The following is a 13,410-nucleotide window of genomic DNA, read 5'->3' as shown; positions in this document are numbered from 1 at the left end:
TTACATTTCTTTTTTGTTATTGAAAAGTAGCAAATACGTTTCCATTTTTATTAAACAAATAATACGCTCACCCCTTTAAATTAAATAAACTATTAGTCCATCCACCATGGCCAAGTTTAGAGTTACATTGTTTCACAAATACTTAAATCCCTCCTCCACCTCAAAGGTTTTTTTTATAATACCTGATTTGTTCCTTTCAAGTATTAGTGACATTTTCTAAGGCATTACAATTTGGAGACCTACATGGCATCTTTTCTCCCTCCCCCCCCATCATGATCACATTAGTTTGTTTGTTTCTTGATCGCTTTTGCTAATAAATCTTCATCAGTGATCAGCTGCACTTATTCTCCTTCCCTCCCCCCCACACTATATTTGCTTTATGCAATCCTTGCTTTCCTGATGCATTTTCTTTTCTTTTCTTTTCTTTTTGCACGATGCGAGCAAAGTTGTGTGTGTGTGTGTGTTTTTTTTTTTTCATTCATAAAAATCCGCGTCGGTGTGGCAAGAGCCCTTGATTTATGAGGCGGAGTGGTATCAGCTACAGCTTTTCCGGAGCCCCCCTTCCACCACCACCCTCCAGCTGAGTCTGCTGCACAGACTGGCTTCTGCTGCGTGTGGCAAATTATTGCATGAACGAGATCGCCCACTTAAAACAAAATTGGCTCTAATTCCTGGAGGGAACCCCCGCCCCTAAAATGGGCTGAAATACAAGAGGAAACTGGAATTAGCATAAGCCAATAGGGGAATAGATCTGTTACCAGGCGGATCAGGCAGATCTGAACTAGGAACTTGGTTGATTTCTCTCTGACAAGACAAAGGGGACTGCTCAAAAGTGCAAGAGCTACAGAAAACCGTGAAAAACTTGAGGGAGGAAAAGTTTTATGATACTTTACATGCAGAGGTTCACACCACTACTGCTGTCACTGATAGTGACTACTGCTCTTTTACAGAAATAATTCTCAAACATCAAAGCAGAGTCATCAAAGGAATTATTTACTTGTGCACACTTTAAAAATCGCATCCTAACGCCGAGCAGAGAGAATTCTGAGCTCATTGTAGAGCTTCAAGGCTGATGTTGAATAGCTCACTTTGTTCTAACACGGGTGATCTGCAGCAGATTTAGCGGTGTTGCAAAGAAGCATTCAGAATGCAGTTTAATTCCCTTCAGAAAGAAAAGCGTTGCAACATTTTCAAAACAGATTGCGTATTCGTGCCTGTCCGTTTATTATTCAAATGCAGAAGGACTTAGAAATTGCTCAGGTGGGGGTAGTTTTCTACCTCTATTAAAACATCCATTTGGGTTAAGTTACCCACATGTACATGACTAGTCCTGTTCATTGCTATCTCTTCTAAGTGTGCACTTTTCACTCGATCCCAGACGGAGGGAACCAGCCTTCTTTTGTTTGTAAGAATGCCATAAATTAAACAAACCACTTCCCACATGTGTAGGTGGAATCTCACCTTGAGCCAGATACCTGATCGGCAACTTTAAAGGTTTCTTTTTCCCCCTCCTCAGTCAATGTTTTCCATTGTTAAACTTTCTCATTGAAAAAAAAAAAAAAGCTTCTTCCTCCACGCTCAGTCTCCTTTTTTACATCGCAGATTTCTGAAGTTTGCCTAAAACATGCGGCGAGTCCCAACCACCCCCAATTCTGTCTCGCATGTTGCCTTTCGCAGCACGTATTGTTCCTAGGGTTATATTCTGCTGGCAGTTTCCACGAATGCCCAAAGCAATCAGCCCTGTCCATCTCTCAAGCTATGCACACATCCCATGGTTTAAAAGACAGAGCGAGAGTGCGTGGAGAGGTGGTGTGGGAAGGTCGTTAGAGTGTGTTTAAAAGCAAAGCTGCCTGTTTCTTTTGGATCAAAGTCACACGAGGTCTTGGGCAGGAAACGGCTTTAGCAAGGGCCTAGTACAACTAGCTACAATACATCCCAGGAAGGCCCGGGATTGGGGGTAGAGGTGCAAGGTGGGAGTCCCCATAGTGACCCAGGTGCACCAGGCCCGAGCTAGAGCAGCACTAATGGGTCGAACGGGCCATTTCTATAATCACACGTTTGCCTTTGGAGGCGACGTTCTCATGTGCAGAAAAAGTTCCATGCGTGGTTCGTCCCATAACGCGTCTCACAGCCAGGGGCAGCAGCAAGCAGGGATCCCACACACCCGCAAACGCGCCCGGACTGAATGAGCACAAGCAGTCTCACGCAGCAGCAATGTGCTGGCGTTTGCTCCGCAGCCACTTTCCTGGGTTGAGTCACAACCTCAAATTAGTTCTATTTTCCGCCCCCACCTCCACTTCTCTCTATATATAAAATGATTAACAGGAAGCAGGCTTTGGGGAAGGGGCGCTGGGCACTTTTTAGATCAGATCAGTAACCAATAAACCATATAGTGCGAGAGATTTTTGTGTTCTAGGATTGCCCAGACAGTGTGTTCTTGTTGCTGTTTAGATAATGACATTTTCCATGATCCGACTTCGTCTCTCAAAGGACTTCCTTTTAATTGTTTTTTTAGACAAGGGTACCTTAAAAAGCCCATGAAGGCAAGAGATTTTTGTCTTAGACATCTAACCTCCAGACTGCCTGGCGTAGCAGTATATGCCCCCCTGTTCTCGCCCCTCTTCCTCCAGCACACACATGCATGTTTTCTAAGGGCTTGCTGTGTCTTGCCCTTGATGTTGAATTGCATTGTGTTCCTAGCGATGAGCATTTCTATCACTTATCCAAGGATTTTGAAGAGATTTGGATGTTTAATGTGCGAAATATTCGCCTTCTTCGTCTGGTGCTTTTTTCCTACAGTAAGAGGCTCATTTATTTAACTATCATGCAGAATCGAAGAGGTGGGCTTTTTTGGGGGGTGGGGGGAGGGTCCTGCAAGCCAGTTTCTAATGATATAAGATCATTCCCTTCTCCTGGGCAATGGGATAACTGCAGAATATAAAAACTCCGGGGGCTGGCAGTTCTCTGAACTGTGTTCCTGTTACACAACGTGGGCAAAGTGGTTGCACACTCTTACATATTCTGGAGGTCTCAAGTAATAAATACTGGATTATGTTTTGCCTCAAAAACACTTTCCCCCTTACATGTGGGCCACTGGTTACATTGTATTCTCATGAAAGAGGATGCATCCAAATAGGACAGGATAATGCAAATAATTGCTATTGTTATTGTATGAAAATCTGTAACCTTAGGTATTGTAATGACAAATAAAAGGTGACAGTTTGTAACTGCATATTTCATAGATTCTGCATGTTTGTGCAGTGCCGCTGAATATTTTGGTATACATTAAGTAACCTTTTACTTTCTTTGTTTAGTTTTTAACAAAACCTTTTAAAATAAAATAAAAAATGGTCGTAATGATCAATCTCTAGTATCCCATGATACTGTCCAAAATCCAAAATATGCTAACCCCCTCCCCCCCCCCAAAAAAACCCCCAAAGCCCACTAGCTAAGATTTTTATTTTTTGGTGAGTTCTGCATTGAAGCCAAGGCTGGGGAAATATAGTATGCTATCGCTTTAATTGAGGCTTCTGTCTTCTGATCATTAAATGGAAGCGCTGCACATTCCTCACATTCCTGCCTGTGCCTAAGTTAACAAGCCCACATGGTTTCTCTTATCACCACCGTATGTCGTAATCTTTCTAAGAGGCGGACACATTAAACGTGAAAAGTATACAGCATCTTCTTAGCCACATGATTTACTGTTTGCAGGTTTTATTTATTTTGGAAGCTTTGTTAACTCTGAACAAAGTTTTATATAAGTAGAAGGTTTGCTTTTTGCAGCACAACAATTGATGTAGCAGTGTCAATGTTTTACACACAAAAAAAATATACATTTATTGAAAGTTGTATTGTTAGAGGTGAGAAATTCAAATCACAAATGAAGAGCTAACTAAATTTATATAAATATCATAGAAATTAACGGTGAAATAACAGACCTATGCACTGATGTCAGACTCAGGAATAAGAGGGTCACATCACAGAAAACATATCATTTTAGAAACCTGGACAATATATCTTCACATTTTTCAGAATTACAATATTTAGCCAACGGGAGTATTTTCTTTAAATTAGCTTGAGAACTTAGTCTTGTTCTGTCTGTTTTCCACTATTTTCCTTATTTAACTCAGTGCTATTTCTAATTCTATTATATTTCTTTATAGTAGCACATAAAAACCTCTCTCAGTGTTGGGTCCCATTGTGGTATGCAGGACTGGCTCTAGGCACCAGCAAAGCAAGAACGTGCTTGGGGAGGCACATTTCTAGGGTCAGCATTCTGGCCATCCTATTTTTCCCAGGCAGTTGTGCTCACGGAGCTGCGGCACTTAGATGGGGCGAGGGCACTGCGCCCCTGGCTGCAGTGGGAAGGAGAAGCCCCAGCCCCGGGATGCTAAGCTGCCAGGGCCCAGCCGTTACCTGGGGAGGAGAGGGCGAGTCCTGCTGGGGAGCAGGGGCTGCGCACAGTTGCGCACAGGCTGCTGCGCTGCCTTGTGTCATCCCTTATATCGGGACTTCTCTGCGTGGCCGGGTAGGGGAGGGGATAAAGCCCCTGCAGGTGCTGGGAGAAGGTGACATCACTCCCTCCGCTTCCAGCGCCGGCTGCGAGCCCCAGCCCCACCTGAGCTTGGGGTGGTAAATTTTTTGCTTGGGGCGGCAAAAAACATAGAGCCGGCCCTGGTGGTATGTGCTGTACAAACACATAGTAAGGGACAGTTCCTGCCCTGAAGATCATACAATCAGTGCCCCCAATCTTGCAAACAAATCCATTCAAGAAGACCCTTGAAGTCAGTGGGGCTCTGCACTAGCTCATGGAGATCAGTTTGCAGGATCAGAACCTATATGAAATAAGGAGGAAGGACAGAAGGAAGAAATGGGTAATACAAACAGAATCATACAATTACATGGATTACATGGGCAAGGATCATGTGATTACATGGACTAAGATCACAGATACATTTTGACAAACCAGAGAAATAGTCTGAAATAAATAGGATTAAATTCAGTAAGGATAAATGCAAAGTGCTTCACTTAGGAAGGAATAATCAATTGCACAAATACAAAATGGGAAATGACTGCCTAGGAAGGAGTATTGCAGACAAAGATCTGGAGGTCATAGTGGATCATAAACTAAATCCAAGTCAAACAATATTATACTGTTGCAAAAAAAAAAAAAAGCAAACATAATTCTAGGATATATTAGCAGCAGTGTTGTAAGCAAGACAGGAAAAGTAGTTCTTCCATTCTACTCAACACTGATGATGCCTCAACTGGAATTCTGTGTCCAGTTCTGGGCACCACACTTCAGGAAAGATGTGGACAAATTGGAGAAAGTCCAGAGGAGAGCAACAAAAATGATTAAAGCTCTACAAAACATAACCTATGAGGAAAGATTGAAAAAAAAATGGATTTGTTTAGTCTAGAGAAGAGAAGACTGAAGGGGACATGATAACAGGCTTCAAGTACATAAAAAGTTTGTATAAAGAGGAGGGTGATAAATTGTCCAGCTTAATCACAGAGGACAGGACAAGAAGTAATGGGCTTAAATTATAGCAAGGGAGATTTAAGTTAGACATTAGGAAAAACTTTCTAACTCTAAGGGTAATTAAGCATTGGAACAAGTTACCTCAGAAGGTTGTGGAGTCTCCATCACTGAGATTATTAAGAACAGGTTAGACAAACACCTGTCAGGGATGGTCTAAATAATAGGATAAATGCTTGTTTTTTCCCCACTTCATGAATATGCATGTCTAGTTTCATAGATTCCAAGGCCTGAAGGGACCATAGTGATCAGCTATAACAAAGGCCACCGAGCTTCCTCAAAATAATTCCTAGATCATATATTTCAGAAGAACTCAATCCTGATTTCAAAATTGTCAGTGATGGAGAATCCACCATAATCTTTGGTAAATTGTTCCAGTGGTTAATTATGATGAATTACTCACTGTTAAAAATTTACACTGTATTTCCAGTCTGAATTTGTCTTGCTTCACCTTCCAGTCATTGGATCATGTTATAATTTTCTCTGCGACTGAAGGGCCCATTTTTAAATATTTGTACCATGCATACTTAGTATGGCCTCAGTGCGGGGGACTGGACTAGATGACCTATCAAGGTCCCTTCAAGTCCTACATTACTACGATTTCTATGTCAAGATCATGTGATTACATAGATTAGGATTACATGATTACCTGGGTTATTTTACGTGGGCTAGCATCATGCAATTACATAGGTTAGATGTTATATAATAACTTAATGGTTCCTAATGGCTCCAAAGAGTCTTTAAACTAAAATTAGCTACCTTGAACTAATGCACAGTCAAGCCATTATTAGTTGGATGACTTCTTGTAGGTGTCACAACAGAAGTGAATCTTGAGGAAGGTTCTGAAGGAAGAGACAGAAGTCACAAGGTGCACTGGGTCAGGGATGTTAGTCCATGTACAGTGAATAGCATGGGAAAAGAGTGGAGTTCTTGTAGGAGGACAAAGTCAGCATATAAAGGAGCTGGGTTTGCATAGTAGAGTTTCAGATCCAGTATTGAGAAAAATGAGAGCTGAGGCTGTAGCAGAGCTGTATAGGGCCTTTAGCGGGAGGATGGGTAGTTTTAAAAAATTGCAAAATTAGGAAGGGGATTTTAGTGGGGAAATTACATAATAAGGTCAGCAAGAAAGGAAGGTAATTTTTAGTAACAACATTTTAAACAATTTGAGGGACTGTGTGGTGAGAGTAGGTCAGAGAGTAGGTAATTAAAATACTCTAGGTTTATATCACCAAATTGTGGAGAAGGGCTTTGGTAGTAGGAATCAAGAGTCAGGGATACATTTTGACGATGTTGTAGAGGAACAATTGATAGACTTTACCAAAAGCCTGTAAACTGGAGGTAAGTAGAGAAAGAAGACAAGTATGATACCAAAGTTGTAAGCTCAGGAGATGTGGTAGACAGTCCATTTTCTGTCATGGTGGAGAAGGGAGTGCTTGGGGATGGTCTTGTGCTTTTGCGATGCCAAAACTGAGTGGTGGTAATGACATCCGGGAAAGAAAGAGAGAGAGACAGTGGCAGATGTGAAACTGAGCAGATATAAAGCTGTCAGATAGATCTGGAATCATCTGCATACTGGACATGGGATAGCTGGAGAAGAGCAGGGAGGCCAAGAACAGAACCATGAGACACACCAATGGAGATGGGAAAAGCAACAACCAAGGGAGACACATCAGGAGAAGGAAGGACTTTCTTTCACTGTGTAATGTTTGAACAGTGTCTAACAAAACTAAGATGGTGGCCTCTGGGCCTACTATAATAATAATAATTAATATAAACAACCCTCTTCAAAGTTTATAGATGAGATATGACTTTCTGTGAGATATTTCCTAAAAATCTGTGAGCAATAGAAAAGTAGAAAACCTTTTATTTCATTGAAGTTTGTTTTAAAATATAGACTACAGTTCTAGCTTGTGCTTTGCAATGTGTGGGTTACTGAAAATCCTTTATTACCAGTCTATTTTGATAACACATGCATGGCAATGGCAAATGTAGATGATCTCGATTTGTGAGCTTTGTAAAAACACATATTAGCCATGCTAATACATTTAAACACAGTCACACAGCACAATTTAGAGATAACAAATTTTCCCCCTCAGAAATGTACAATTTTTTCTGTGTAATATAACAGGATGACTTAAAAACCATATAGTAAAATCAAATTTGATTTTTTTGTAGAACTAGATATTGATGATTTTTAGCCTATGCTCTTTAATTGCTTTTATAACAAAGACATTGAAGGGAGATGTTTCATTTTCATGTTTAGGGTCTGATTCTGCTCCCATCAAAGTCATTAAGAGTTTTGCCATTGACTTCATTCTGAACAGAATTGAGCACCATCTGTATGCAGAATACCTGATGGTGTGGTAGGGAATCAAGGTGTTATTGGAATTATGTTAGGTTGGCTGTGTGGCTCATAATTTCACAGCCAGGAGTGAATGATGCAGGTCATCCCAATTGTGTGCCGGTAAATTCTTTATCCCACAGCATATCATCATATATTGAGTATATGTCACATATGTTACAGAAAAGCTGTTTTAGCAACATTTCCTGTGCAGATGTACAAGATTCAGAAGGAGTTAGCTAAACAGACATCAACAGGTGACCAAAACCACTTTTCTATACATAATAATGGCATGACTTTAAAGACTTTTATCTCCAGACTTTCTGGGACTAAAAGCAAATGAGACAGGGCATATTTTTGTTAGCAGCTCAACCACTCATTCTCCACTTCTTTGAGAGAACCTTTGGGTGTATAGCATCTAGGCTTGGGATTTGTTGCCTCTTTATTTCAGTACCTGCTCTTCTGACACCTTAGAATCTGACAATATCTCATCTTTATTACCCGAAAATGGCATGTAGGTATCTCCCTAGCATTCTTTGTGGTGAAGATGATGCAAGGCATTAATTTAGGGTTAGATTTTCAGAGGTGCTCAGCACCTACAACTCCAGTCCAGTCAGTGGCAGCTGAGAGGACTCAGTACTTCTGAAAATCAGGGCCTTGACTTCTCTGCAATGTCCTTACATTCTTTAATCACACCATCTGCCCTTGGTAGTCTGGTGGACCCACTAATTCTCTGGCAGGCTTCCTGAACCCTATGTATTTAAAGAATTTCTTGTTTGTTTTTATGTCTTTGACTATTTGCTCTTCAAATTCCCTCTCAGTCTCACTGAGTTTCATCTTGCATTTGACCTGCCACATTTAATGCTCCTTTCTATTGCCTTCACTAGGGTTGGTGTTCCATTATTTGAAACCTACTTGATTGGTTTGAGTAACCTCTTGAACACTGCCATTTAAACATACTAATTTGAAAGAATATGACAGATGACCAAAACAAGAGCAAGAATTAATCTTCTCTTAACCTGTAACATACTGTTCATATATCATGTATCATTCTATTACAACTTTACCATATAAAACCAAAGAAAGAAAGAAAGAAAGAAAAGCTGGTAAATGCAGAATTCATTTGTGGCTTTACACCAATGCAGCCCCATTACAAGCAGTGAGGTTGGATATTGTAAATGACAGAAGATAATATTTCTCAGGATGTTTTATTTAAAGGGTTGTGGCTAAACACTCATATCCAAGGACACTGGAAAATCATACCATTTTCACCTGACCTCTGAAGCACATGTCAAAAAAAAACCCCAAACCTTTCTTCTTTCTAAATAGTCATCTTAGGGCTCCCAATAAAGTCAATGAAAATTTTGCTATTGGCAAAGCAGAAATGCATGAATTTAATGGGAGTTTTACAATCAACATTAAAAGGAGCAGAATTGGATCCATAACTTACAACACAAATGACTGATGTCAAACAAAAACTTATATTGGGGTGATTCTCCATGGCTTTGCACCATCTCTGTGTGGGCACCTTTATGTACATGCCAAGTGAGTACTACCATTTTGATTTGGTATCATTTAATATCCAGTTGATGCAGGTGTAAACAACTATACAATATGCAAAGCAGTGGAAAATCTGGTCCATAGGTTTCTGTAGATCAGTAATGGAATTGAAGGCTGGAAAACCTTGAAAGATGAGGTATAGTCTCCAGGCAGACTTTAGAAATATTTAAACTTTCCTTTTGTTAACCGGTGGCTTCTTCCTTGGTTCTGTGTCTACATATTAATTAAAAATACTTTCAAAGTATCACAGCCTACAGATACTGTGTATTATTTTAGCTCCATCTTTAGGATTAAATTGTTTACTTTTGCTGTGTTTGGGGATACCTGCAGTTTTCCAGCATTGGGTTAGCAGATGGATTGTTTTCCCTGTATCAGGAGTTCTTACTTGATCAATTGCCCATCGAGCTCTAGTTGTTAGAGAAGAGAATGCAAGGTATGATAATAGCTTCCTATTTAACTTAATTAAATTTCTTTTGTTGAGTAATTTTCATGTGCATTCACATTGTGTACTAAATTGCTCAGATTTACAACCTTAAACTGTGGAAATATCTAGTTGAAAAAAAGGAGTCTGCCTTCAGCATGCTTTCTATTTTTCACTGGCGCTAATGATAGACAGACACAGCAAGTGAGAGTATTTCTACAAGTTGAAATCAAGTTAGAATGTCAATGTTGATTAACAGCTGCATCAAAGAATACTTTGGTTCCAAAGTACAAAATATTTGTGCATGGAGCTCACAGATGGAATTATGATCAGATAAAATAAAAAGTAGCTGCCAATATATCCGCATTGACCTCCTGACTTTACAAAAGCAAGTAAATTCAGAATTAGGGATGCCACACAAATGGGATTTCTAACTTCTCCTGTCCATTTACATTCTTTGATTCCCAGCTTAGTGCTTAAGAGATCTTAAATAAATGCTGGGTCGTTCGCTGCCCCATGACGGGATTTCAGTTCTTCACAAAATTGTAGGGCTCAGTCAGCTTGTTTAAATCCATTCATAATGCAATTATTTCATTCAATGGGGATAGGAAGTGTTTTTAATACTAGACAACAGATTCAGAGTGGAAACCAAGCTGGACTGGTCTACATTTTTCAATCATGAGTGCATCAGCCTGCTTAGAGGCTAGCCATGGATGGACCTAGTGGAGCAACTGACAGAGATTCTCAGCTGGAAAATGGTACCATTGCCAAACCCACAAGTTTAAAAATCTGAAAACAAACCAAGATAAACCCATAATATTTATTTCAAACCAGAAATACATATAAAATCCATGCCAATGCACAAGTCTATATCCCTTGCATGCGTGCTGTGGCTTCACTGCAAATAGTACCATGTCTTGAAAAGACCAGGAGACTTACAGAAAAATATTCTGATGGATAACTGGAGGATGACCAAGTTTTTGCTTCTCATTTACTCAGGGTTGTCTGCTACAGATTTTGGAGAAGACTTCTGACCCTCCTCAGAACCAATTCAGAGGTCTAATTTTGTGTGTGTGTGTGTGTGTGTGTGTGTGTGTGTGTGTGTGTGTGGCTACATCCAAATTGCAGTTCAACCAAGCTTTGTCAAGGTTAAGCCTTACATTTACACTAGAACTAGTGGGGGAATTTGAGTGGAAACAAAATGTCAATGGAAAAACAGGAAAAAATTTTCACAAGAAATATTGAGAATATTTTTTCAGTTTTTTCACCAACTCTAACATGTGACTCAAAACATAACACAGTGATTCTCACTGGAAGAAATGGGTCTGGATTCTAAATGATTAAGAATGGGACTACTCACATGTATTAAGAATGGGACTACTAATGTGCTTAAGCATCTTGTTGAATTGGGGCCTAAATGTAGATCAACTTGGGCTCCTAAGTCTGAGTGATATTTACACATGCAAGTCAGACAAGCATTTACCTTGACCTAAATAAAAGAGCTTTAAAAATACAGGTTGGAAGGATTCATCATGCATTAAAAACCAATGACAATATATGCCACTGCATTTTTGTTCTAAATATGAAATACTTATTTGATTTTACCAGGTGCAATCTGTTAGGAAAGGAACAGTTTTTATGTTGAGAGTAGAATACACTTGTTTCTTCAGCTTATGATGGGCTCCCTCATCTTCTCAGCTGTACACAGACATGTGGAGGAGGGGCAAATGCAACCAAAATTTGGCCTGTAGCTAAGGAGATGTGAAGGAGCATGGTCTTCAAAACATCAGCCGCTCATCCCTCAAGACTGTGGAAGGTGTTCTGCATAAATACCATGGGTAAAATCCTGACTCTATTGAAGTCAATGACTTCAAAGAGGTCAGGATTTCATCCATCTGTTTGGGGCTCTATGAGATTCTGGAAATGGTGGCCATCTGGAGATAGGGCAAAGCTGGGGAATTCTTCTGGAAACTGTAATGTGGTAAACTGGCTGATTTTTCAGGAGCAAATTCATTAGGACTGAATGCAGCTCAGGGGAGCTGATATGAAGACATGTGGCCCTTTCACAAAGGCTGTGCTTTGCTGAGGATACACTGGGGTCTGGGCAGATCCTGGGAATGTGTGGAACGTGGCTGGGATATGTCAGTGGCATCATTGTCCATTATGCAGGTTGTAGTGGTGGCAGATCTTCCCCTCTCCCAGTGGAAAGATTTGGGGAAAACTCTGTGAAGGACCCTTCATGCAGTTTTGTGCCTTCAATATCCTTTCCTGCATGTTTTCTGCAGAAGGGGAAGATCTGGTTCCATGTAATTATATCATGTTAATCACTGTGATATCTCAGCACTTTATTGTCTGTCATGGTTTCACAATAAGTCCCTATACAAAGATACATATTTTTAATAGAACGTTTCCGTTACTTCTAATGTATTGTACACACCAGATAATGATCACTCAGCAAAAATCCAGCCTTTGATGCATGATCTTGTTTATCCATGATTCTAACATGAACCCACCTCTGTTCTTATTGGCTTTGGTTCTGATTGTATAGTGTAGTATGTTTTATGTGGGTGAACAATGAGTCGGGGTGGAGCAACTGAGCCAAGGAACATCAGACAGTAAAATACAGTCTTGATGACATATTTCAGCTCTTGTAGACTTTGGGTTATCTGATTGTCAAGGTCACTGCTATAGCCCGGGACAGTTTGAAAGAACCAGCTCCTGTTTCAGACATAAAGGATCCCTCTTGAATATTTTAAGCCTCAAATTCAGTTTTTTTAAGTATATGTTGTCTGTGTCTGTATGTGTATTTACAAAACCTATTATGATTTTTTCTTTTCTTATATAATTTCAATGGATTTAAACATTGGAAACCCAACATAGCAGCATTACTTTCTATAAACAGAAAGCAAAACTGGGCATAATCAGGCCACTTTCACTGTCTAAACTGGGGGAAATGAAAAAGTAAACAAGCAGCAGAAACAGTGAAAAAAGTTGATCTTTAAATTTCAATTTCAGTTTTAATAATTAAATCTGTTATTAGTAGCAGGAGTAAGGAAATGTGTTTTAGATATGATTTTTTATCTCAGCAGTGTTTTTTTAAAAGAGAGAAAAATAAGCAAATGTTTGGAAATAAATCCACCTCTAAATACATTAATCGTCTGGATAATTATTGCATCAGTGACTTAATGTTCAGTGTTATACTACAGTGCCTTGCTCTTACTTTGATGGTCTGTTCCTATCACTTTGATAAATTGTTTATCTTGTTCTGCATGTGATAGTGAGGGTGCCTATCACAGCTCACACAGCACTTAGAACAGGCTAGATTGTGCAACCTTTACTCACTGTGGTGAGCCCTTGGGTCCTGATGGTGCAAACAGAGCCATGTGGGTGGATCTTTGCACCTGCACAGAGCCCCTTTGAAGTCATGGGGCCTCCATACAGTCCCAAGAGTCTGCCCATGTGTTTTTTGTTGCAGAATTGGGATATTACATTGACTTCAGTGGGATTATTCCTGTGACTAAACATTCACTAGGGTGCGTAAGGGTTGTC

This window comes from Malaclemys terrapin, chromosome 4, assembly GCF_027887155.1.
Source record: "Malaclemys terrapin pileata isolate rMalTer1 chromosome 4, rMalTer1.hap1, whole genome shotgun sequence".
Classification (NCBI taxonomy): domain Eukaryota; kingdom Metazoa; phylum Chordata; order Testudines; family Emydidae; genus Malaclemys; species Malaclemys terrapin.
This window is presented reverse-complemented; position numbering follows the sequence as displayed.